Source organism: Neovison vison, chromosome 7 (genome assembly GCF_020171115.1).
Source record: "Neovison vison isolate M4711 chromosome 7, ASM_NN_V1, whole genome shotgun sequence".
In the NCBI taxonomy this organism is placed as follows: domain Eukaryota; kingdom Metazoa; phylum Chordata; class Mammalia; order Carnivora; family Mustelidae; genus Neogale; species Neogale vison.
The window spans coordinates 92,489,219-92,516,124 of record NC_058097.1 but is presented as its reverse complement, the minus strand read 5'-3'; positions in this window follow the sequence as shown (position 1 = coordinate 92,516,124).

Sequence of the window (26,906 nt, the reverse complement as noted above, 5' to 3'; positions counted from 1 at the left end):
CTTGAGGAGAACTCTTCAGGATATGAAAAAAGGGTGAGTGTCAGGCACTATCTCAGGTTTTTGTCTCTGGATTTTGTGTCACCGATGGCCATGGAATGTCGGGGTGGCCTCATGGGCCATGGACGAGTTTCCCTCTCTAGGGATTTGGCCCAATCCCAAGATTTTGGGGTCATTCTGTGGGATGGGAGGAGTCCGTTCAGATTTTTTACCTCAGGTGTGCCACTAAAAGAGGGAATCCAGAGCAGAGCCCTGGGGAGGGGCGACTGGAAAACACAAACTCTGGTTAAGATTGGGGGCCTAGGGGTGTGGCAAACCCCATATGCGGCACTTTGGTACAGCCACTGAGAGTTCATACTTGAGGACAGGGGTCACACTGAGGGTCACAATGCATGTCTGTGCTCAACGCAGTCCTCAAACATGGGCGGGGACTCATGGGCCATGCTGGTTTCTCCTACACTGAACTTTGGACAACATGCCAACCACAAGGTTTCTTGCCATGGGAAAGGAGGAATTCTGATTTCTGCATCACGTTCACCCCTGGGCAGTGATTGGAGATAAGGTCTAGGTTCTGAAGCCTGAAAACCGAGGTTGGGAAGAGATGATGACCTAAGGCCATGGCGGGTCCGATGTGCCCAGTTGTGGTCAGCTGCCTGGGTGTTGGTCAGGAGGTCTGGGCTCAGGCTGTGTCAGACATTGTATTAGTGCCCAGGTTAGACTATATAATTTGGGTACAGTCAAGTGCCATGTAGGTTTATCTTCATTTAAGTTGTCTGGGAAGTTCATCAGGGCAACATTTTTCTTCTGGAGGGCAGGTAGAGTGCTGCATTGTGGGTCTGGAATTTCCAAACTTGAGGGCTTCGGAGTCAGGAGTGTGAGGACAGAAGTCTGAGACATAAGCTAGACTTAGGTTTCAGGGTGAGGGCATGGCAGGTACCCTCTGCAGATCTGAATCGAGATCTTGTGCATCTGATGTCAGGGCGAGGATCAGACTTGGCACAGGTGTGTGTTTTTCCTGATGGCCCCTTCATGAAGTGGGGCATAATCTCGGGCCTATGGAGGTTTTCCAATGTTGGGAGTTGTGGAATGCTCCAAACTGCAAAGATTCCTTCTGCGGGACAATTGAGACCTGTTGGATGGCTCCAGGACATGCTATATGGAATGACTACAGAGCACTGTTCTAGGGATGGATGCCTGGGCAGCCTGCCTCGCATTCCAATTGTCTCTTAGCAACAAGACAGGTTTGATCTGATGGTTCTGGAGCAACTGGGGGAATGAGTTGAAATGGACTACCCTGAGGATGGGTACTAATGTGGATTTGTGTCCAGGGAGACCTTGGAGTGGGGCAGTGGCACACGGGCCCTGAAGGAGTCTCCTAACCAGAGGTTTGAGATATCTCCAAAGAACAAGTTTCCCATGTGGAGACGAGACTTGTTCTGATTGGTGCCTCAGGAAACCCCCATATGCTGATATTGGAAACCAGGCCTCTGAGGAGAGATACCTGGAAACCAAAGCAATGGGTCCGATTAGGGCCTAGGGGTCTGTCCGGTTCAGTCTTCTTCCTTGGGGACATCCATCTACGGTATGAGTGGAGGTAGATACTCAGGGGGGTGTTAGACTGCCCTTGTTTGTCCCGGGTGGCCTCCACTATTGGGATGGCCTCGGGGACTTAGGAGGTTTCTCCTAATCTGTACAATTGCGGACAATGGAATGGGCAGAATTCCCATGGAGTGGGCAGGCAGAGTCCTGATGTGTGGCTCTAGGGACCCCAGCATGGAGGGTGTGTGGGCCAGGACTGTGGGGACAGAAGTCTGAAAACCCAAACTCGACTTAGGTTTGGGGTCATAGGTATGGCAGGCCCAATCTACAGACAGTGATGAGAACTCTTCGGTATATGAAGAAAGAGTGAGTGTGAGGAGCTTATTCAGGCTTTTGTCTCTGGATTTTGTGTCAGCGATGGCTGTGGAATGTCGGGGAGGACTCATGGGCCATGGACGAGTTTTCCTCTCTGTGGATTTGGCCCAATCCTAATTATTTTGAGTCAACCTGTGGAATGGGAGGAGTGCTTTCAGTTTTGTTACGTCAGGTGTCCCACCAAAAGAGGGATTCCAAAGCAGAGCCCTGGGGAGGGGCTAATGGACAACACAAACTATGGTTAAAAATTGGGCCCTAGTAGCATGGCAAGCGCAATATGCTGTCTCTTGGTCCAGCCACTGAGAGGCCTTACTTGAGAATTGGGCTCACGCTGAGGGTCACAATGAGTATTTGTGCCAACGTGGCCCTCAAACATGAGCGGGGCCTCATGGACCACACTGGTTTCAACTATACTGAACGTTGGACAACATAAACCACAAGGTTTCTTGCCATGGGGAAGGAGTCCTGATTTCTGCATCATGTTCAATCCTGGCCAGTGATAAGAGATAAGGTCTAGGTTCTGAAGCCTGAAAACCGAGTTTGGGAAGACATGAAGACCTAAGGCCATGGTGGGTCCAATGTGCTCAGTGTGTGGCCAGCTTGCTGGGTGTGGGTCGGGAGGTCCAGGCTCAGGCTGTGTTAGAAAGGACATTAGTGCCCAGGGCGGCCTGTATGATTGGGGTACAGTCAAGTGGCATGCAGTTTGATCCTCATTTGGGGGGTCTGGGTAGCCCCAGAGGGCAATGATTTTCTTCTGGAGGGCAGGCAGAGTGCTGCATTGTAGTTATGGAAATGCCAAACTTGAGGGTTTGTGGGCCAGGAATTTGAGGAAAGAAGTCTGAGAACACAGCTAGGCTTAGGTTTCTGGGCGAGGGCACAGCAGGCACACTCTGCAGAGCTGAATTGAGATCTCGTGCATCTGAAGTCAGGGCGAGGATCAGATGATCGCTCAGGTTGGAGTTTCTGTCCCTGATGGCCCCTTCATGTAGGGGGGTGGATCACGATATCAAGGGGGTTTTCCAACGATGGGAGTTGTGAGATGCTCCAAACCACAAAGATTCTTCTGCAGGACCATTGATACCTTTGGCTGGCTCCAGGAATTTCCATACGGAACAAGCAGGGTTCTAAGGATGGATGGCTGAGCAGCCCGCCTCTCATTCCAATTGTCTCCTAGCGACAGGACAGGTTAGATCTTCTGGATCTTGGGGAGAACCTGAGGGGTCTGAGTTGAAATGGACTCTCCTGCGGATGAGTCCTAATGTGGGTTTGTGCCAATGGAGACCTTGGAAAGCATTGGTGGCACTGGGTCCCTGAAGGGTTTTCCTAACCAGAGGCTTTGACACAGATAGAATGCGCACGTTTCCCATGTGGAGACTAGATTTGTTCTGATGGGTGCCTCAAGAACAGCCATATGCTGCTATTGGGATCCAGGCCTCTGAATAGAGATGCGTGAAAAACAAAGCAATGGACCAATTTGGGCATAGGGGCCTGTGTTCCAATTTACCTCTGGGGAAATCTGTCTACGTGTCTGAGTGCAAGTAAGTGCTCAGATAGGCTCAGATTGTTCCTGTTTGTCCTGGGCAGCCAACACTATTGGGATGGCTTCATGGATGTTGGAGTTTATCCTATTTGTAGGGGTATGGCTAATGGAATAGGCAGAATTTCCTTGGAGAGGGAAGGTACAGTCCTCAGGATTGGCTCCAGAGGCCTGAGATAGTAGGGTATGTGGGCCAGCGTTTGGGGACAGTTGTTTGAAAACACAAACTAGGCTTAGGTTTCAGATCTTAGGTATGGCAGAACTGATCTACAGACCATGAGAAGAACTCTTCGGAATATAAACAAAGGGAGAGTGTGAGGCGCTTGCTCAGGCTTTTGTCTCTGAATTTTGTGTCAACATTGGCTCTGGATTGTCGGGGAGGCCTCATGGGCACTGGACGAGACTTCATCTCTGTGGATTTCGCCCAATCCCAATTGTTTTGGGTCAATCAATGGGCAGGAGGAGTCCTTTCTGTTTTGTTACCTCAGGTGTTGCACCAAAAGAGGGATGAGAAAGCAGAGTCATGGAGAGGGGAGAATGGACAACCAGAATCTGGTTAATAATTGGGGCCTAGGGGCATGGCCAGTCCATTATGACATCTAATGGTCCAGCCACTGAGAGGACTTCCTAGAGGACAGGCCTCACGCTGAGGGTCACAATGCGTGTTTTTGCCCTGGCTGCACTCAAGCATGGGTGGGGCCTCATGGTGAACACTGGTTTCTCCTACACTGAACGTTGGACAACATGCTAACAACAAGGTTTCTTGCCATGGGTAAGATGAGTTCTGCTTTCTGTATCATGTTCACCCTTGGCAGGGTTTGGAGTTAAAGTCTAAGTTCTGAAACCTGAAAAGCTAGGTTGGGAAGAGATGGGGAGCTAAGGCCATGGCAGGTCGGATGTACTCAGTGTGCGGTCAGCTCTTTGGGTGTTGGTCAGGAGGTCCGGGCTTAGGATGTGTCAGACAGTGCATTAGTGCCCAGGTTAGACTATATAATTTGGGTACAGTAGAGTGCCATGAAGCTTTATCCTCACTTGGGGTGTCGGGTAAGCTCGATAGGGCAGTATTTTTCTTCTGTAGGGCAGGTAGAGTGCTGCATTGTGGGTCCTGAATTGCCAAACGTGAGGGCTTAGGGGCCAGGAGTGTGAGGAGGGAAGTCTGAGAACACAAGCTAGACATAGGTCAGGGCAAGGGCAAGGCAGGCACACTCTGCAGAGCTGAATCAAGGTCTCGTGCATCTGACGTCAGGATGAGAATCAGAAGTTGGCTCATGTTGGAGTTCTTGTTCATGATTTCCCCTTCATAAAGGGGTGGGGTGGCATCACAAAGCTATCAAGGTTTTCCCACATTGGGAGTTGTGAGAAGCTCCAAAAGGCAAGGATTCCTTCTGCAGGGCATCTGAGTACTGTTGGAAGGTTCCAGGACATCCCATACGGAACGGCTCCACAGCAGGGTTCTAAGGGTGGATGCTTGGGGAGCCCGCCTCACATTCCAATTGTCTCCTAGCGACAAGACAGGTTAGATCTCATGGCTCTGGGGGAGCAACCAAGGGGACTTATTGAAAATGAATCTTCTGCAGATGGGTCCTAACGTGCGTTTGTGTCTATGGAGAACTTGGAATGGGGCGGTGGCCCTCGGGCCCTGAAGGATTCTCCTAACCGGAGGTTTTGAGAAAACTCCAAAGGACAAGTTTCCCATGTGGAGACGAGATTTGTTCTGATTGGTGCCTCAGGAAACCACAATATGCTGATATTGGAAACCAGGCCTCTGAGGAGAGATACCTGGAAACAACAGCAATTGATCTGATTCGTCCCTAGGGGTTTGTCCGGTTCAATCTTCTTCCTTGGGGACATCCATCTATGGTAGGAGTGGAGGTAGATGCTCAGCTGGTGTCAGACCATCATTGTATGTCCCGGGCGGCCTCCACTATTGGAATGGCCTTGGGGACATTGGGGCTTTCTCCAAATTTGTACGATTGTGGACAATGGAATGGGCAGAATTCCTGTGGAGTAGGAAGGCAGAGTCCTAATATGTGGCTCCAGGGTCCCCAGCCTGGAGGGTGTGTGAGCCAGGACTGTGGGGACAGAGGTCTGAAAACACAAACTGGGCTTAGGTTTGGCGTCGTAGGTACGGCAGGCCCGATCTACAGACCGTGAGGAGAACTCTTCAGGATATGAAGAAAGAGCAAGTGTGAGGCACTTATTCAGGCCTTTGTCTCTGGATTTTGTGTCAACCATGGCCGTGGAATGTCGGGGAGGCCCCATGGGCCATGGACGAGTCTTCTTCTCTGTGGATTTGGCCCGATCCCAATTGTTTTGGGTTAATCTGCGCAATGGGAGGAGTCCCTTCAGTCTTTTTACCTCAGGTGTCGCACCAAAAGAAGGATTCCGAGACAGAGCCCTGGGGAAGGGCGAATGGACAACCCGAACTATGGTTAAAAATTGGGGCCTAGGGGCATTGCAAGCCCAATATGCCATCTCTTGTCCCAGCCACTGAGAGGCCTTACTTGAGCACTGGGCTCACTCTGAGGGTCACAATGCATGTTTGTGACCAATGTGGCCCTCAAGCATTGGCAGGGCCTTATGGGCCACGCTGCTTTCAACTACACTGAACGTTAGACAATATGCCAAACACAAGGACTCTTGCCATGGGGAAGGAGTTCTGGTTTCTGCATCATGTTCAACCCTGAGCAGTGATTGGAGATAAGATCTAGCTTCTGAAGCTGGAAAACTGAAGTTGGGAAGACATGACGATGTAATGCCATGGAGGGTCCGATGTACTCAGAGTGCGGTCAGCTGGCTGGGTGTGGGTTGGGACGTCCAGCCTCTGGCTGTATCAAAAAGGACATTAGTGCCCAGGGAAGCCTGTATAATTGGGGTACAGTCAAGTGACATGCAGGTCGATCCTCATTTGGGGTTTCTGGGTCGCCCTAGAGGACAATAGTTTTCTTCTGGTGGGCAAACAGACTGCTGCATTGTAGTTATGGAATTGCCAAAGTGGTGGGTTTATGGACCAGTAGTGTGAGGAAGGAAGTCTGAAAACACAAGCTAGCCTTAGGTTTCTAGGCGAGGGCACGGCAGGCACACTCTGCAGAGCTGAATCGAGAACTCGTGCATCTGAAGTCAGGGCGAGGATCAGATGATCGCTCAGGTTGGATTTTCTGTCCCTGATGTCCCCTTCATGAAGGGGGCGGTGATCATGAGGCCATGGATATTTTCCCACAATGGGAGTTGTGAGATGCTCCAAACCGCAAAGATTCTTCTGCGGGACCATTGAGACCTGATGTTTGGCTCCCGGACTTCCCATACAGAATGATTCCGAACAGAGTTCTAAGCATGGATGGCTGGGCAGCCTGCTTCGCATTCCCATTGTCTCCTAGCGACAAGACAGGTTCGAACCGCTGGATCTGGGGGAGCAACTGAGGGGACTGAGTTGAAATGGACTCTCCTGCATGGATCCTAATACGGGTTTGTGTCCATGGAGACCTTGGTATGAGGCGGTGGCACCAGGACCCTGAGGGGTTCTCCTAAACAGAGGCTTTGACACAGCTCCAACTCACAAGTTTCCCATGTGGAGATGAGATTTGTTCTGATGGGTGCCTCAAGAAACAGCCATATGCTGGTATTTGAATCCAGACCTCTGAGGAGAGATGCCTGGAAACCAAAGCAATGGATCTGATTGGGGCCTAGGGGCCTGTTCATTCCAATTTACCTCTAGGGACATCTGTCTACTTGTCTGAGTGCAGGTAGGTGCTCAGATGGGCTCTGATTGCCCCTGTTTGTCCTGGTCAGCCAACTGTATTGCGATGGCCCCGGGGTCTTTGAAGGTTTATCCTATTTGGAGGGTTGTGGCCAATGGAATGGGCTAAATTCCCTGGTAGAGTGCACGTACAGTCCTCAGATTTGGCTCAAGGGGCCTGAGCCAGTAGGGTGTGGTGGCCAGGGCTTTGGGGACAGTTTTCTGAAAACACAAACTTGGCTTAGGTTCTGGTCATAGGTATGGTAGGACTGATCTACAGACCGTGAGGAGATCTCTTCAGTATATGAACAAAGGGCGAGTGTGAGGCACTTGCTCAGGCTTTTGTCTCTGGATATTGTGCCACCGATGGCTGTGGAATGTCCGGGAGACTCATGGGCAACGGACGAGTCTTCCTCACTGGGGATCTGGCCTGATCCCAAGGGTTTGGGGTCATTCTGTGGGATGGGAGGAGTCCGTTTTTGTTTTTGTTTTTGTTTTTGTTTTAAACTCAGGTGTCCCACAGCAAGAGGGATTCCAGAGCAGGGCCCTGGGGCGAGGCGACTGGACAACCAGAAATCTGGTTAAAAATTGGGGCCTAGGGGCATGGCAAGCCCATTGAGATGTCTAATGGTCCCGCCACTGAGAGGACTTCCTAGAGGAAAGGCCTCATGCTGAGGGTCACAATGCGTGTTTATGCCCTGGCTGCACTCAAGCATGGGCAGGGCCTCATGGTGAACGTCAGTTTCTCCTACACTGAATGTTGGGCAACATGCCAAACACAAGTTTTCTTGCCATGGGTAAGGAGGAGTTCTGCTTTCTGTATCATGTTCACCCCTTGGTAGGGTTTGGAGTTAAAGTCTAAGTTCTGAAGTCTGAAAAGCTCGGATGGGAAGAGATAACGAGATAAGGCCATGGCAGGTCCAATGTACTCAGTGTGCGGTCAGCTCTTTGGGTGTTAGTCAAGAGATCTGGGCTCAGTTTGTGTCAAACAGTGCATTAATGCCCAGGTTAGACTATATAATTTCGGTACAGTAGAGTGCCTTGTAGGTCTATCCTCATTTGGGGTGTCGGGGAAGCTCAATAGGGCAGCATTTTTCTTCTGGAGGGCAGGTAGAGTGCTGCATTGTGGGCCCTGAATTGCCAAACATGAGGGCTTGGGGGCCAGGAGTGTGAGGACGGAAGTTGGAGAACACAATCTAGACATAGGTTTCAGGGCAAGGGCAAGGCAGGCACACTCTGCAGTGCTGAATCGAGATCTCGTGCATCTGACGTCAGGACGAGGATCAGACGTCGACTCATGTTGGAGTTCCTGTTCATGATTTCCCCTTCATCGAGGAGTTGGGGGGCATCACAAAGCCATCGAAGTTTTCCCATTTTGGGAGTTGTAAAATGCTCCAAAAGGCAAGGATTCCTTCTGCAGGACATTTGAGACCTGTTGGATGATTCCAGGACGTCCATATGGACGGTCGCCCTAGCAGGGTTCTAAGGGTGGATGCTTGGGCAGCCCACCTCACATTCCATTTGACTCATAGTGAAAGACAAGTTCGATCATCTGGTTCTGGGGAAGCAACCAAGGGGGCTGAATTGAAAAGGAATCTTCTGCGGATGGGTCCTAACATGCGTTTGTGTCCATAGAGAACTTGGAATGGGGAGGTGGCCCTCGGTCCCTGAAGGATTCTCCTAACCAGAGGTTTTGAGACAACCCCAAAGGACAAATTTCCCATGTAGAGACGAGATTTGTTCTGATTGGTGCCTAAGGAAACCCCTATGTGCTGATATTGGAAACCAGGCTTCTGAGGAGAGATACCTGGAAACCACAGCAACGGATCTGATTCGGCCCTAGGGGTCTGTCTGGTTCAATCTTCTTCCTTGGGGACATCCATCTATGGTAGGAGTGGAGGTAGATGCTCAGCTGGTGTCAGACCATCATTGTTTGTCCCGGGTGGACTACACTATTGGGATGGCCTCCGGGACTTTGGAGCTTTCTCCGAATTTGTACGATTGTGGACAATGGAATGGGCAGAATTCCCATGAAGTGGGAAGGCAGAGTCCTGATGTGTGGCTCCAGGGTCCCCAGCATGGAGGGTTTGTGGGCGAGGACTATGGATACAGAAGTCTGAAAACACAAACTTGGCTTAGGTTTGGGGTCGTCGGTATGGCAGGTCCGATCTACAGACCGTGAGGAGAACTCTTCAGGATATGAAGAAAGAGTGAGTGTGAGGCGCTTATTCAGGCTTTTGTCTCTGGATTTTGTGTCAACCATGGCCGTGGAATGTCGGGGAGGCCTCCTGGGCTATGGACAAGTCTTCCTCTCTGTGGATTTGGCGAGATCCCAATTGTTTTGGGTTAATCTGTGCAATGGGAGGAGTCCTTTCAGTGTTGTTACCTCAGGTGTCCCAGCAAAAGAGGGATCCGAGACAGAGCCCTGGGGAAGGGCGAATGGACAACCCGAACTATGGTTAAAAATTGGGGCCTAGCAGCATGGCAAGCCCAATATGCCGTCTCTTGGTCCAGCCACTGAGAGGCCTTACTTGAGGACTGGGCTCCCGCTGAGGGTCACAATGCGTATTTGTGACCAACGTGGCCCTCAAGCATGGGCGGGGCCTCATGGGTCACGCTGGTTTCCACTAGACTGAAGGTTGGACAACATGCCACCCATACGTTTTCTTTCAATGGGGAAGGAGTTCTGGTTTCTGCATCATGTTCAACCCTGGGCAGTGATTGGAGATAAGGTCTAGCTTCTGAAGCCTGAAAGCCGAGGTTGGGAAGACATGACAACGTAACGCCACGGAGGGTCCGATGTACTCAGTGTGCGGCCAGCTGGCTGGGTGAGGGTCGGGACCTCCAGCCTCTGGCTGTATTAGAAAGGGCATTAGTGCCCAGAGCAGCCTGTATAATTGGAGTATAGTCAAGTGGCGTGCAGGTCGATCCTCATTTGTGGTTTCTGGGTAGCCCCAGTGGGCACTGGTTTTCTTCAATTGGGCAGGGAGATAGCTGCTTTGTAGTTATAGAATTTCAAAACTGGAGGGCTTGTAGACCAGGAGTGTGAGGAAGGAGGTCTGAGAACACAAGCTGTGCTTAGGTTTCTGGGTGAGGGCACGGCAGGCACACTCTGCAGAGCTGAATCGAGATTTAGTGCATCTGAAGTCAGGGCGAGGATCAGATGATCGCTCAGGTTGGATTTTCTGTCCTGATGGCCCCTTCATGAAGGTTGGGGGGGGGTGATCACGAGGCCATGGAGATTTTCCCACGATGGGAGTTGTGAGATGCTCCAAACCGCAAAGATTCTTCTGCGGGACCATTGAGACCTGATGTTTGGCTCCTGGACTTCCTATACGTAACGATTCCGAGCAGGGTTCTAGAGGTGGATGGCTGGGCAGCCCGCCTGTCATTCCCATTGTCTCCACCGACAAGACAGGTTAGATCTGCTGGTTCTGGGGGAGCTACCAAGGGAGCTGGGTTGAAAGAGACTCTCCTGTGAATGGGTCCTAATGTGGGTTGGAGTCCATGGACACCTTGGTATGAGGCGGTGGCAATGGGGCCCTGAAGGGTTCTCCTAAGCAGAGGCTTTGACATGGCTCCAAAGTACAAGTTTCCCATGTGGATATGAGATTTGTTCTGATGGGCGCCTCAAGAAACAACCATATGCTGCTATTGGAATCCAAGCCACTGAGGAGAGATGCCTGGAAACCAAAGCAATGGATCTGATTAGGGTCTAGGGGCCTGTTCATTCCAATTTACCTCTGGGGACATCTGTCTACTTGTCTGAGTGCAGGTAGGTGCTCAGGTCGGCTCTGATTGCCCCTGTTTGTCTTGGTCAGCCAACTCTATTGGGATGGCCTCCGGGTCTTTGGAGGTTTATTCTATTTGTAGGGTTGTGGTCAATGGAATGGGCAGAATTCCCTTGTAGAGTGCAGGTACAGTCCTCAGATTTAGCTCCAGCTGCCTGAGCCAGTAGGGTGTGGTGGCCAGGGCTTTGGGGATAGTTTTCTGAAAACACAAACTCGGCTTCCATTTCGGGTCTTAGGTGTGGCAGGACTGATCTACAGACAGTGTGGAGAACTCTTCGGAATATGAACAAAGGGCGAGTGTGAGTCACTTCCTCAGGCTTTTTTCTCAGGAGATTGTGTCACCGATGGCCATGGAATGTCTGGGTGACCTCAGGGGCAATGGACGAGTCTTCCTCTCTGTGGATTTGGCCTGATCCCAAGGGTTTGGGGTCATTTTGTTAGGATGGGAGCAGTCACTGTTTGGTTATTTTTGTTTTTTGTTTTTTGTTTTTTGTTTTTTTTAACCTCTGTGTCCCACAAAAAGAGGGATTCCAGAGCAGAGTCCTGGTGAGGGGTGACTGGAAAAGCAGAAATCTCGTTAAAAATTTGGCCCTAGGGCCATGGCAAGCCCATTAACGTCTCAATGTCCGGCCACTGAGAGGACTTCCTAGAGGACAGGACTCACGCTGAGGGTCACCATGCATGCTTATGCCCTAGCTGCACTCAAGCATGGGCCTGGCCTCATGGAAGGCTGGTTTCTCCTACACTGAACGTTGGACAACATGCCATCCACAAGGTTACTTACCATGGCTAAGGAGGAGTTCTGCTTTCTGTATAACGTTCAACCCTTGGCAGGGTTTGGAGTTTAAGTCTACGTTCTGAAGCCTGAAAAGCTAGGTAGGGAAGAGATGACAAGCTAAGGCCATGGCGTATCCGATGTACTCAGTGTGCTGTCAACTGTTTGGGTGTTGGTCAGGAGGTCCGAGCTCAGGCTGTGATCGGCAGTGCATTAGTGCCCAGGTTAGACTATATAATTTGGGTACAGTAGAGTGCCTTGTAGGTCTATTCTCATTTGGGGTGTCGGGAAATCTCCATAGGGAAACATTTTTCTTCTGGAGGGCATGTAGAGTGCTGCATTTTGGGTCCAGAATTGCCAAACGTGAGGGCTTGGGGGCCAGGAGTGTGAGGAGGGAAGTCTGAGAACACAAGCTAGACATAGGTTTCAGAGTGAGGGCAAGGCAGACACATTCCACAGGGCTGAATTGAGATCTCGTGCATCTGAAGTCAGGGCGAGGATCAGACGTTGGCTCAGGTTAGAGTTCCTGTTCATGATTTCCCCTTCATAAAGGGGTGGGGGGGCATCACAAAGCCATCAAGGTTTTCCCACGTTGGGAGTTGTGCGATGCTCCAAAAGGCAAGGATTCCTTCTGCAGGACATTTGAGACCTGTTGGATGGTTCCAGGATGTCTCATATGGTACGTTGTTGCCAGAGCAGGGTTTTAAGGGTGTATGCTTGGGCAGCCCGCCTCGCATTCCAATTGTCTCCTAGTGACAAGACAGGATCGATCTGCTGGCTCTGGGGGAGCAACCAAAGGGGTGAGTTGAAAAGTAATCTTCTGCAGATGGGTCCTAAAGTGGGTTGTGTCCATGGAGAACTTGGAATGGGGTGGTGGCACACGGGCCTTGAAAAATTATCCTAACCAGAGGTTTTGAGACAACTCCGAAGGACAAGTTTCCCAGGTGGAGACGAGATTTGTTCTGATTGGTGCCTCAGGAAACCCCAGTATGCTGATATTCAAAACCAGGCCTCTTAGGAGAGATACCTGGAAACCACAGCAATGGATCTGATTTGGCCCTAGGGGTCTGTCCAGTTCAACCTTCTTCCTCGGGGACATCCATCTATGTATGAGTGGAGGTAGATGCTCAGCTGGTGTCAGACCACCATTTTTTGTCTCGGGCGAACTACACTATTTGGATGGCCTCAGGGACTTTGGAAATTTCTCCAAATTTGTACGATTGTGGACAATGGAATGGGCAGAATCCCTGTGGAGTGGGCAGGCACAGTCCTGATGTGTGGCTCCAGGTTCCCCAGCCTGGAGGGTGTGTGGGCCAGGACTGGGGGGACAGAAGTCTGAAAACACAAACTTGGCTTAGGTTTGGGGTCGTAGGTATGGCAGGTCCGATCTACAGACCGTGAGGAGAACTCTTCGGGATATGAAGAAAGAGCGAGTGTGAGGTGCTTATTCAGGCTTGTGTCTCGGGATTTTGTGTCAACGATATCCGTGGAATGTCGGGGAGGCCTCATGGGCCATGGACAAATCTTCCTCTCTGTGGATTTGGCCTGATCCCAATTGTTTTGGGTTAATCTGTGCGTTGGGAGGAGTCCTTTCAGTTTTGTTACCTCAGGTGTCCCAGCAAAAGAGGGATTCCGAGACAGAGCCCTGGGGAAGGGTGAATGGAAAACACGAACTATGGTTTAAAATTGGGGCCTAGGGGCATGGCAAGTCCAATAAGCTGTCTCATGTTTCAGCCACTGAGACACCTTACTTGAGGACTGGGCTCCCGCTGAGGGTCACAATGCGTGTTTGTGAACAAGGAGGCCCTCAAATATGGGTGGGCCCTCATGGGCCACACTGGATTCAACTACACTAAATGTTGGACAACATGCCAACCACAAAGTTTCTTGCCATGGGGAAGGAGTTCTGATTTCTGCATCATGTTCAACCCTGGGCAATGTTTGGAGATAAGGTCTAGCTTCTGAAGCCTGAAAAATGAGGTTGGGAAGACATGAGGATGTAAGGCCATGGAGGGTCCAATGTGCTCAATGTTTGGCCAGCTGGCTGTGTGTGGGTAGGGAGGTCCAGGCTCAGACTGTATCAGAAAGTTCATTAGTGCCCAGGGAAGCCTGGATAATTGGGGTACATTCAAGTGGCATGCAGGTCAATCCTCATTTAAGGTTTCTGCATAGCCCCAGAGAGAAATGGTTTTCTTCTGGAGGGCAGGCAGAGTGCTGCATTGTAGTTATGGAATTGCCAAACTGGAGGGTTTGTGCACCAGGAATGTGAGGAAGGAAGTCTGAGAACACAAGCTAGGCTTAGGTTTCTGGGCGAGGGCACAGCAAGCACACTCTGAAGAGCTGAAATGGAGATCTCATGAATCTGAAGTCAGGGCGAGGATCAGACGATCGCTTAGGTTGGATTTTCTGTCCTGATGGCCCCTTCATGAAGGGGGGGGGTGATCAGGAGGCCATGGAGATTTTCCCCCGATAGGATTTGTGAGATGATCCAAACCACAAAGATTCTTCTGCGGGACCATTGAGACCTGATGTTTGGCTCCCAGACTTCCCATACAGAATGATTCTGAGCAGAGTTTTTAAAGATGGATGGCTGGGCAGCCGGCCTCTCATTCCCATTGTCTCATAGCAACAAGACAGGTTCAATCCACTGGACCTGGGGTAGCAACCCAGGGGGCTGAGCTGAAAGGGACAGATGAGTCCTAATGTGGGTTTTGTCCATGGAGACCTTGGTATGAGGCGGTGGCAACGGGGCCCTGAAGGGTTCTCCTAAGCAGAGGATTTGACATGGCTCCATCACACAAATTTCCCATGTGGAGACGAGCTTTGTTCTGATGGCTGCCTCAAGAAACAGCCGTATGTTGGTATTGGAATCCAGGCCTCTGAGGAGAGATGCCTGGAAACCAAAGCAATGGATCTGATTAGGGTCTAGGGGCCTGTTCATTCCAATTTACCTCTGGGGACATCTGTCTAGGTGTCTGAGTTCAGGTAGGTGCTCAGGTGGGCTCTGATTGCCCCTGTTTGTCCTGGTCAGCCAACTCTATTGCGATGGCCCTGGGGTCTTTGAAGGTTTATCCTATTTGGAGGGTTGTGGCCAATGGAATGGGCTAAATTCCCTGGTAGAGTGCACGTACAGTCCTCAGATTTGGCTCCAGGGGCCTGAACCAGTAGGGTGTGCTGGCCAGGGATTCGGGGACAGTTTTCTGAAAACACAAACTCGGCTTAGGTTTTGGGTCACAGGTATGGTAGGACTGATCTACAGACCGTGAGGAGACCTCTTCAGGATATGAACAAAGGGCGAGTGTGAGGCACTTGCTCAGGCTTTTGTCTCTGGATATTGTGTCTCCGATGGCTGTGGAATGTCCGGGAGACCTCATGGGCAATGGATGAGTCTTCCTCTCTGGGGATTTGGCCTTATCCCAAGGGTTTGGGGTCATTCTGTGGGATGGGAGGAGTCCGTTTTTGTTTTTGTTTTTTTTTTTTTTTTTTTTTGTTTTTTTTTTACCTTAGGTGTCCTACAGCAAGAGGGATTCCCGAGCAGAGCCCTGGGGCAGGGCAACTGAACAACTAGAAATCTGGTTAAAAATTGGGGCCTAGGGGCATGGCAAGCCCATTGAGATGTCTAATGGTCCCGCCACTGAGAGGACTTCCTAGAGGAAAGGCCTCATGCTGAGGGTCACAATGCGTGTTTATGCCCTGGCTGCACTCAAGCTTGGGCAGGGCCTCATGGTGAATGTCAGTTTCTCCTACATTGAACGTTGGACAACATGCCAACCACAAGTTTTCTTGCCATGAGTAAGGAGGAGTTCTGCTTTCTGTTTCACGTTCACGCCTTGGTGAACCCTCAGGTCCAGGCTCAGGCTGTGTCAGAAAGGGCATTAGTACCCAGGGCAGCCTGTATATTGGGGTACAGTCAAGTGGCGTGCAGGTCAATCCTCATTTAAGGTTTCTGCATAGCCCCAGAGGGCAATGGTTTTCTTCTGGAGGGCAGGCAGAGTGCTGTATTGTAGTTATGGAGTTGCCTACCTGGAGGGCTTGTGGACCAGGAGTGTGAGGAAAGAAGTCTGAGAACACAAGCTAGGCTTAGGCTTCTGGGCGAGGGCATGGCAGGCACACTCTGCAGAGCTGAATCAAGATCTCATGCATCTGAAGTCAGGGTGAGGATCAGACGTTGGCTCAGGTTGGAGTTCTTGTTCATGATTTCCCCTTCATAAAGGGGTGGGGGGGCATCACAAAGCCATCGAGGTTTTCCCACTTGGCTGATGTGAGATGCTCCAAAAGGCAAGGATTCATAGTGCAGGACATTAGAGAAGTGTAGGATGGTTTGAGGGTGTCCCATACGGAACATCACCCTAGCAGGGTACTAAGGGTGGATGCTTGGGCAGCCCGCCTTGCATTCCAATTTTCTCCTAGTGACAAGACAGGATCAATCTGCTGGCTCTGGGGGAGCAACCAATGGGTCTGAGTTGAAAAGGAATCTCCTGAGGATGGGTCCTAATGTGGGTTTGTGTCCATGGAGAACTTGGAATGGGGTGGTGGCCCACGGGCCCTGACCTAACCGGAGGTTTTGAGAAAACTCCAAAGGACAAGTTTCCCATGTGGAGACGAGATTTGTTCTGATTGGAGCCTCAGGAAACCCACATATGCTGATATTGGAAACCATGTCTCTGAGGAGAGATACCTGGAAACCACAGCAATGTATCTGATTAGGCCCTAGGGTTCTATCCGGTTCAGTCTTCTTCCTTGGGGACATCCATCTACGTATGAGTGGAGGTAGATGCTCAGCTGGTGTCAGACCACCATTGTTTGTGGCCCTCATTGTTTGTCCTGGGCGGCCTGCACTACTGGGATGGCCTCCAGGACTTTGGAGTTTCTCTGAATTTGTACGATTGTGGACAATGGAATGGGCAGAATTCCCGTGGAGTGGAAAGCAACAATCCTGATGTGTGGCTCCAGGGTCCCCAGCATGGAGAGTGTGTGGGCCAGGAAAGTGGGGACAGAAGTCTGAAAACACAAACTTGGCTTAGGTTTGGCGTCGTAGGTATGGCAGGTTCGATCTACAGACCGTGAGGAGAACTCTTCGGGGTATGAAGAAAGAGCGAGTATGAGGCACTTATTCTGGCTTTTGTCTCTGGATTTTGTGTCAACGATGGCCGTGGAATGTCGAGGAGGCCTCCTGGGCCATGGACAAGTCTTCCTCTCTGTGGATTTGGCCCAATCCCAATTGTTTTGGGTTAATCTGTGCGATGGGAGGAATCCTTTCAGTTTTGTTACCTCAGGTGTTGTACCAAAAGAGGGATTCCGAGACAGAGCCCTGGGGAAGGGCGAATGGACAACCCAAACTATGGTTAAAAATTGGGGCCTAGGGGCATGGCAAGCCCAATATGCCGTCCCTTGTTCCAGCCACTGAGAGGACTTACTTGAGGACTGCGCTCATGCTGAGGGTCACAATGCATGTTTGTGACCAGCACAACCCTCAAACTTGGGCGGGGCCTCATGGGACACGCTGCTTTCAACTTCCCTGAACTTTGGAAGACATGCTAACCACAAGGTTTCTTGCCATGGGGAAGGAGTTCTGATTCCTGCATCATGTTCAACCCTGGACAGTGATTCGAGATAAGGTCTAGTTTCTGAAGCCTGAAAACCAAGGTTGGGAAGACATGACGATGTAACACCATGGAGGGTCCGATGTGCTCAGTGTGTGGCCAACTGGCTGGGTGTGCGTCAGGAGGTCCAGGCCCATACTGTTTCAAAAAGGGCATTAGTACCCAGGGCAGCCTGTATATTGGGGTACAGTCAAGTGGTGTGCAGTTCGATCCTCATTTGGGGTTTCTGGGACGCCCCAGAGGGCAATGGTTTTCTTCTGGAGGGCAGGAAGAGTGCTGTATTGTAGTTATGGATTTGCCTAACTAGAGGGCTTGTGGACCAGTAGTGTGAGGAAATAAGTCTGAGAACACAAGCTAGGCTTAGGTTTCTGGGTGAGGGCACGGTAGGCACACTCTGCAGAGCTGAATCGAGATCTCATGCATCTGAAGTCAGGGCGAGGATCAGACGATCGCTCAGGTTGGAGTTTCTGTCCCTGATGGCCCCTTCATGAAGGGGAGGGTAATCACGAGGCCATGGAGGTTTTCCCACAATGGTAGTTGTGAGATGCTCCAAACTGCAAGGATTCTTCTGTGGGACCATTGAGACCTGATGTTTGGCTCCCGTACTTCCCATACAGAACAATTCCGAGCAGGGTTCTAAGGATGGATGGCTCGGCAGCCAGCTTCTCATTCCAATTGTCTCCTAGCGAAAAGACAGGTTCTATCTCCTGGGTCTGGGGGAGCAACCGAGGGGACTGAATTGAAATGGACTCTCCTGCGGATGGGTCCCAATGTGGGTTTGTGTCCATGGAGACCTTGATATGAGGCGGTGGCACCGGGGCCCTGAAGGGTTCTCCTAGGCAGACGCTTTGACACAGCTCCAACACACAAGTTTCCCATGTGGAGATGAGATTTGTTCTGATGGATGCCTCAAGAAACAGCCGTATGTTGGTATTGGAATCCAAGCCTCTGAGGAGAGATGGATGGAAACCAAAGCAATGGATCTGATTAGGGCCTAGGGGCCTGTTCCTTCCAATTTACCTCTGGGGACATCTGTCTTCGTGTCTGAGTGCAAGTAGGTGCTCAGATGGGCTCTGATTGCCCTTATTTGTCCTGGTCAGCCAATTCTTTTGTGATGGCCTCGGGGTCTTTGGAGGCTTATCCTATTTGTAGGTTTGTGGCCAATGGAAAGGTCAGAACCCTTGTAGAGTGCAGTTACAATCCTCAGATATGGCTCCAAGGTCCAGAGCCTGTATGGTGTGGAGATCAGGGCTTTGGGGACAGTTGTCTGAAAACACAAAATTGGCTTAGGTTTCAGGTCATAGGTATGGCAGGACTGATCTACAGACCATGAGGAGAACTCTTCGGGATATGAAAAAATGGCGAGTGTGAGGTGCTTGCTCAGGCTTTTGTCTCTGGATATTGTGTCACTGATGGCCATGGAATGTCCGGGTGACCTCATGGGTAATGGACAAGTCTTCCTTCTCGGGGGATTTGGCCCGATTCCAAGAGTTTGGGGCCATTCTTTGGGAAGGGAAGAGTCCCTTTTTTTTTTTTTTTTTTACCTCAGGTGTCACATCAAAAGCGAAATTCCAGAGCAGACCCCTGGGGAGTGGCAAATGGACAAACCGACCTCTAATTAAGAATGGGGGTTAGGGTCATGGTAGCCCCATATACGGGCTTTTGGTCCAGCCACTGACATGCCTTACTTGGTGACAGGACACACGCTGAGGGTCACAATGCGTTTTTGTGCCCAATGCAGCCCTCAAGCATGGTCGGGGCCTCCTGGGTCATGCTGGTTTTTCCTACACTGAACGTTGGACAACATGCCCACCACAAATTTTCTCCAAGGGGAAGGGGGAGTTCTCATTTCTGCATCACGTTCACTACTTGGCAGTGATTGGAGATAAGGTCTAGGTTCTGAAGCCTGAAAAACGAGGTTGGAAGAGATGACGATTTCAGGCCATGGTGGCTCCTATGTGCTCAGCGTGCGACCAGCTGTCTGGGTTTTGGTCAGGATGTGTGGGCTCAGGCTGTGTCAGACAGGACATTAGTACCCAGGGTAGATTCTATAATTGGGGTCTAGTCGAGTTGAATGCAGGTTGATCCTCATTTGGGGATTCTGGATAGCCCCATAGGGCAAAGTTTTTCTTCTGGAAGGAAGGCAGAGTGCTTCTTGTGACTCCGGTATTGTCAAACTGGAGGGCTTGTGGGCCAGGAGTGTGAGGATGGAAGTCTGACAACAGAAGCTAGGCTTATGTTTCAGGGAGGGGGCATGGTAGGCAAACTCTGCAGAGCTGAATCGAGATCTCATGCTTCTGAATCAGGACGAGGATCAGACGTTTGTTCAGCTTGGAGTTTCTGTCCATGATGGCCCTTTCATGATGGGACGGGGCATCATGGGGCAAAGGAAGTTATCCCATGATGGGAGGTTTGAGATGCTCCATGCAGCAAGTATTCCTTCTGCAGGACAATTAAGACCTGTTGGATGCCTCTAGGACCTCTCATACGGAATGACTCCAGAGGAGGGTTCTAAGGATGGATGCCTGGGCAGCCTGCATCGCATTCCAATTGTCTTCTTGCGACAAGAAAGGTTCTATTGGCTGGCTGTGGGGGAGTAAAGAGCATCCTGCAATGGGCTACAATGTGGGTTTGTGTCCATGGAGACCTTGGAATGAGGCAGTGGCACCGGGGCCCTGAAGGATTCTCCTAACCGGAAGTTTTGACGCAGCTCCAATGAGCACGTTTCCTATGTGGAGACCGTTGTGTTCTGATGGGTCCCTCTAGAAACCCAGTTCTGCTGATATTGGAAACCAGGCCTCTGGGGAGAGATGCCTGGAAACCAAAGCAATGGATCTGATTAGGGCCTAGGGGCCTTTCAGGTTCAATTTTCTACTCTAGGGACATCTGTCTATGGGTTGGAGTGGAGGTAGTTGCTCAGTTGGTGTCAGATCGCCACTGTTTGTCCTGGGCAGCCTACATTATTGAGCTGGCCTCGGGGACTTTGGAGGTTTCTCCTAATTTATATTGTTGTGGCCAATGAAATGGGCAGAATTCCCTTGGAGAGGGCAGGCACAGTCCTGTGGTGTGGCTCCAGGGGTCCCAGCCTGGACGGTGTGTGGGCCAGGGCTGTGGGGACAGAAGTCTGAAAACACAAACTCGGCTTAGGTTTCAGGACTTAAGTATGGCAGGCTTGATCTATACACCATGAAGAGAACTCTTTCGGATATGAACAAAGAGCAAGTGTGAGGCACTTGCTCAGGCTTTTGTCTCTGGATTTTTTTGTCAGTGATAGCCGTGGAATGTAGGGGTGGCCTCATGTGACATGGATGTGTGTCCCTCTTTGAGGATTTAGCCAGATCCCAAGAGCTGGGGTCATTCTTTGGGATGGGAGGAGTCCGTTCTGTTTTTTTTTTTTTTCTTTACCACAGGTGTCCCACCAAAAGAGGAATTCCAGAGCAGAGCCCTGAGTGGAACGACAGGACAACCCGACATCTAGTTAAGATTGGGGGCCTAGGGGGACGCCTCGGTGGCTCAGTGGGTTAAGCCGCTGCCTTCGGCTCAGGTCATGATCCCAGGGTCCTTGGATCGAGTCCCACATCGGGGGGGTCTCTGCTCAGCGGGGAGCCTGCTTCCCTCTCTCTCTCTCTTCCTGTCTCTCTGCCTACCTGTGATCTCTCTCTGTCAAATAAATAAATAAAATCTTTAAAAAAAAGATTGGGAGCCTAGGGGCATGGCAAGCCCCATATGTGGGCTATTGGTCTAGCCAATGAGGGGTCTTACTTCAGTACAGAGCTCACGCAGAGTGTCACTATGTGTGTTTGTGCCTAACGTTGCCTTCTAGCATGGGCGGAGCCTCAAGGGCCATGCTTGTTTCTCCTACACTGTACCTTGGACAACATAACAAACACAGGGTTTCTTGGCATGGGTAAGGAGGAGTTCTGATTTCTGCATCACGTTCACCCTTGGTAGGGTTTGGAGTTAAGGTCTCAGTTCTGAAGCCTGAAAAGCTAGGTTGGGAAGAGATGACGAGCTAAGACCATGGCAGGTCCGATATGCTCAGTGTGCAGTCAGCTGTCTGGGTGTAAGTCTGGAGGTCCGGGTTCAAGCTGTGTCAGGCAGGGCACTAGTGCCCAGGGTGGACCATATAATTGGGGTACAGTCGAGTGGCATGCAGGTTGATCCTCATTTGGGGTCTCTGTGTAGCCCCAGAGGGAAGTGTTTTTCTTTTGGAGGGCAGGCAGAGTGCTGCATAATGGCTCCAGAATTGCCAAACAGGAGGGAGTGTGGACCTGGAGTGTGAGGACTGAAGTCTGAGAATACAATCTAGTCATAGGTTCGGGGCGAGGGCACTGAAGGCACACTCTACAGAGCTGAATCGAGATCTTGTACACCTGAAGTCAGGGCGAGGATCAGACGTTGTCTCAGGTCCGAGTTTCTGTCCAAGTTGGCCCCTTCAGGAAGGGGGGTGGGGCAACACGAGGCCATGGATTTTTTTCCCTCGATGGGAGTTTTGAGATTCTCCAAACCGCTAGAATTCCTTCTGCGGGACAATTGAGAAATGTTGGATGGCTTAAGGATGTCCCATATGGAACAACTCCAGAACAGCCCTCTTCATATTCCAATTGTCTCCTTGGGACAAGAGAAGTTCAGTATGCTGGCTCTGGGGGAGCAACTGAGGGGGGGTGTTGAAATGGACTCTCCTGCAGATGGGTCATAATATAGGTCTGTGTCCATGGAGACACTGGAATGGGGTGGTGGCACTGGGGCCCTGAAGGATTCTCCTACCCGGAGGTTTTGACCCAGCCCCAACGAGCAAGTTTCTAATGTGGAGATGAGATGTGCTCTGATCGGTGCCTCAGGAATCCCCATATGCTGGTATTGGAAACAAGTCCTCTGTGGAGATGCCTGGAAACCTAAGCAATGGATCCGATTAGGGCCTAGGGGCATGTCCGGTTCAATCTTCTTCATGGGGGACATCTGTCTGAATGGAGGTAGTTGCTTAGCTGGTGTCAGATCACCTTTGTTTGTCAGATCACTATTGGGATAGCCTCAGGCACTTTGGAGATTTCTCCTAATTTTTATGGTTGTGGCCAATGGAATGGGCAGAATATCCTTGGAAAAGGCATGCACAGTCTGGAGGTGTCACTCTAGGGACCCCAGCCTAAAGGGTGTGTGGGCCAGGGCTGTGGGGACAGAAGTTTGAAAACACAAACATGGCTTAAGTTTGGGGACATAGGTATGGCAGGCCAAATCTATAGACTGTGAGGAGAAATCTTTGGGATATGAACAAAGGGCGAGAGTGAGGCGCTTGTTCAGGCTTTTGTCTCTGGATTTTGTGTCAATGATGGCTGTGGAATGTCGAGGTGGCCTCATGGGCCATGGATGAGTCTCCATCTCTGGGGATTTGGTCTGATCCCAGGAGGTTGGGGTGATTCTCTGGGATGGGAGGAGTCCATTCTGTTTTTTTTTTTTTTACCTCAGGTGTCCCACCAAAATAGGGATTCCAGAGCATAGCCCTGGGGAGGGGCGAATGGACAAACTGACCTTTGATTAAGAATGGGGGCCTAAGTGCATGGCAAGCCCCATATGTGGGTCTTGGTCCAGCCACTGACAGGAATTACTTGACAGGACTCATGCTGAGGGTTACAATGCCTGTTTGTGCCCAATGCAGCTCTCCTCATGGGTGGGGCCTCATGGGCCATGCTGGTTTCTCCTACACTGAAAGTTGTAAAACATGCCAACCACTATGATTCTTGCCACGGAGAAGGAGGTGTTCTGATTTCTGCATCACGTTCACCCCTGGGCCTTGATTGGAGTTAAGGTTTAGGTACTGAAGCCTGAAAAACGAGGTTGGGAAGAGATGACGACTTAAGGCCATAGCGGGTCCAATGTGCTCAGTGTGTGGCCAGATGTCTGGGTGTGGGTCGGGAGGTCCGGACTGAGGCTGTGTGAGATAGGGCATTAGTGCTCAGGGTAGACTGTATAATTGGGGTACAGTAGAGTGGCATGCAGGTTTATCCTTATTTGGGGTTTCTGGGTAGCCCCATAGGGCAATGTTTACCTTCTGAAGTGCAGGCAGAGTGCTGCATTGTGGCGCCGGAACTGCCATCCTGAGGTCTTGTGGGCCAAGAGTGTGAGGACAGAAGTCTGAGAACACGAGTTAGGCAGAGGTTTCGGGGTGAGGGCATGGCAGGCAAACACTGCAGAGCTGATTCTCCCCCTGACTTCAGATGCACGAGATCTCAATTCAGCTCTGCAGAGTGTGCCTGCCTTGCCCTCACCCTGAAACCTATGTCTAGCTTGTGTTCTCAGACTTCCGTCCTCACACTCCTGGCCCCCAAACCCTCAAGTTTGGCAATTCTGGAGCCACAATTCAGCACTCTGCCTGCCCTCCAGAAGAAAAATGTTGCCCTATGGAGCTACCCCAACACCCCAAATGAGGATAGACCTACACGGCACTCTACTATACACAAATTATATAGTCTAACCTGGGCACTAATACACTGTATGACACAGCCTGAGCCTGGACTTGCTGACCAACACCCAGACAGCTGACCGCACACTGAGCACATTGGACCTGTCATGGCCTTAGCTCATCATCTCTTCCCAACCTAGTCTTCCAGGCTTCAGAACTTAGACCTTAACTCCAAACCCTGCCAAGGGGTGAATGTGATGCAGAAATCAGAACTCCTCCTTACCCATGAGAAGAAACCTTGTGGTTGGCATGTGTTCCAACGTTCAGGGAAGGAGAAACCAGCATTCACCATGAGGCCCCGCCCATGCTTGAGTGCAGCCAGGGCATAAACACGCATTGTGAACCTCAGCGTGAGTCCTGTCCCCTAGTAAGTCCTCTTAGTGGCTGGACCATTAGACATCATAATGGGCTTCCCATGCCCCTAGGCCCTTATTTTTTTTTCCAATTTATTTATTTTCAGAAAAACAGTATTCATTATTTTTTCACCACACCCAGTGCTCCATGCAAGCTGTGCCCTCTATAATACCCACCACCTGGTACCCCAACCTCCCACCCCCCCGCCACTTCAAACCCCTCAGATTGTTTTTCAGAGTCCATAGTCTCTCATGGTTCATCTCCCCTTCCAATTTACCCAAAAGCACATACCCTCCCCAATGTCCATAACCCTACCCCCCTTCTCCCAACCCCCCTCCCCCCAGCAACCCACAGTTTGTTTCGTGAGATTAAGAGTCACTTATGGTTTGTCTCCCTCCCTATCCCATCTTGTTTCATGGATTCTTCTCCTACCCACTTAAGCCCCCATGTTGCATCACCACTCCTTCATATCAGGGAGATCATATGATATTTGTCTTTCTCCGCTTGACTTATTTCGCTAAGCATGATACGCTCTAGTTCCATCCATGTTGTCGCAAATGGCAAGATTTCGTTTCTTTTGATGGCTGCATAGTATTCCATTGTGTATATATACCACATCTTCTTGATCCATTCATCTCTTGATGGACATCTAGGTTCTTTCCATAGTTTGGATATTGTGGACATTGCTGCTATAAACATTCGGGTGCACGTGCCCCTTTGGATCACTACGTTTGTATCTTTAGGGTAAATTCCCAGTAGTGCAATTGCTGGGTCATAGGGCAGTTCTATTTTCAACATTTTGAGGAACCTCCATGCTGTTTTCCAGAGCGGTTGCACCAGCTTTCATTCCCACCAACAGTGTAGGAGGGTTCCCCTTTCTCCGCATCCTCGCCAGCATCTGTCATTTCCTGACTTGTTGATTTTAGCCATTCTGACTGGTGTGAGGTGATATCTCATTGTGGTTTTGATTTGTATTTCCCTGATACCGAGTGATATGGAGCACTTTTTCATGTGTCTGTTGGCCATCTGGATGTCTTCTTTGCAGAAACGTCTGTTCATGTCCTCTGCCCATTTCTTGATTGGTTATTTGTTCTTTGGGTGTTGAGTTTGTTAAGTTCTTTATAGATTTTGGACACTAGTCCTTTATCTGATATGTCGTTTGTAAATATATTCTCCCATTCTGTCAGGTGTCTTTTGGTTTTGTTAACTGTTTCCTTTGCTGTGCAAAAGATTTTGATTTTGATGAAATCCCAAAAGTTCATTTTTGCCCTTGCTTCCCTTGCCTTTGGCGATGTTCCTAGGAAGATGTTGCTGCGGCTGAGGTCGAAGAGGTTGCTGCCTGTGTTCTCCTCAAGGATTTTGATGGATTCCTTTCTCACATTGAGGTCCTTAATCCATTTTGAATCTATTTTTGTGTGTGGTGTAAGGAAATGATCCAATTTCATTTTTCTGCACGTGGCTGTCCAATTTCCCCAACACCATTTATTGAAGAGGCTGTCTTTTTTCCATTGGACATTCTTTCCTGCTTTGTCGAAGATTAGTTGACCATAGAGTTGAGGGTCTATTTCTGGGCTCTCTATTCTGTTCCATTGGTCTATGTGTCTGTTTTTGTGCCAGTACCATGCTGTCTTGATGATGACAGCTTTGTAATAGAGCTTGAAGTCCGGAATTGTGATGCCACCAACTTTGGCTTTGTTTTTCAATATCCCTTTGGCTATTCGAGGTCTTTTCTGGTTCCATATAAATTTTAAAATTATTTGTTCCATTTCTTTGAAAAAGATGGATGGTACTTTGATAGGAATTGCATTAAATGTGTAGATTGCTTTAGGTAGCATAGACATTTTCACAATATTTATTCTTCCAATCCAGGAGCATGGAACATTTTTCCATTTCTTTGTGTCTTCCTCAATTTCTTTCATGAGTACTTTATAGTTTTCTGAGTATAGATTCTTAGCCTCTTTGGTTAGGTTTATTCCTAGGTATGTTATGGTTTGGGGTGCAATTGTAAATGGGATTGACTCCTTAATTTCTCTTTCTTCTGTCTTGTTGTTGGTGTAGAGAAATGCAACTGATTTCTGTGCATTGATCTTATATCCTGACACTTTACTGAATTCCTATATAAGTTCTAGCAGTTTTGGAGTGGAGTCTTTTGGGTTTTCCACATAGAGTATCATATCATCTGCGAAGAGTGATAATTTGACTTCTTCTTTGCCGATTTGGATGCCTTTAATTTCCTTTTGTTGTCTGATTGCTGAGGCTAGGACTTCTAGTACTATGTTGAATAGCAGTGGTGATAATGGACATCCCTGCCGTGTTCCTGACCTTAGTGGAAAAGCTTTCAGTTTTTCTCCATTGAGAATGATATTTGCAGTGGGTTTTTCATAGATGGCTTTGATGATATTGAGGTATGTGCCCTCTATCCCTACACTTTGAAGGGTTTTGATCAGGAAGGGATGCTGTACTTTGTCAAATGCTTTTTCAGCATCTATTGAGAGTATCATATGGTTCTTGTTCTTTCTTTTATTGATGTGTTGTATCACATTGACTGATTTGCGGATGTTGAACCAACCTTGCAGCCCTGGGATAAATCCCACTTGGTCGTGGTGAATAATCCTTTTAATGTTCTGTTGAATCCTATTGGCTAGTATTTTGGTGAGAATTTTTGCATCTGTGTTCATCAAGGATCTTGGTCTATAGCTCTCTTTTTTGATGGGATCCTTGTCTGGTTTTGGGATCAAGGTG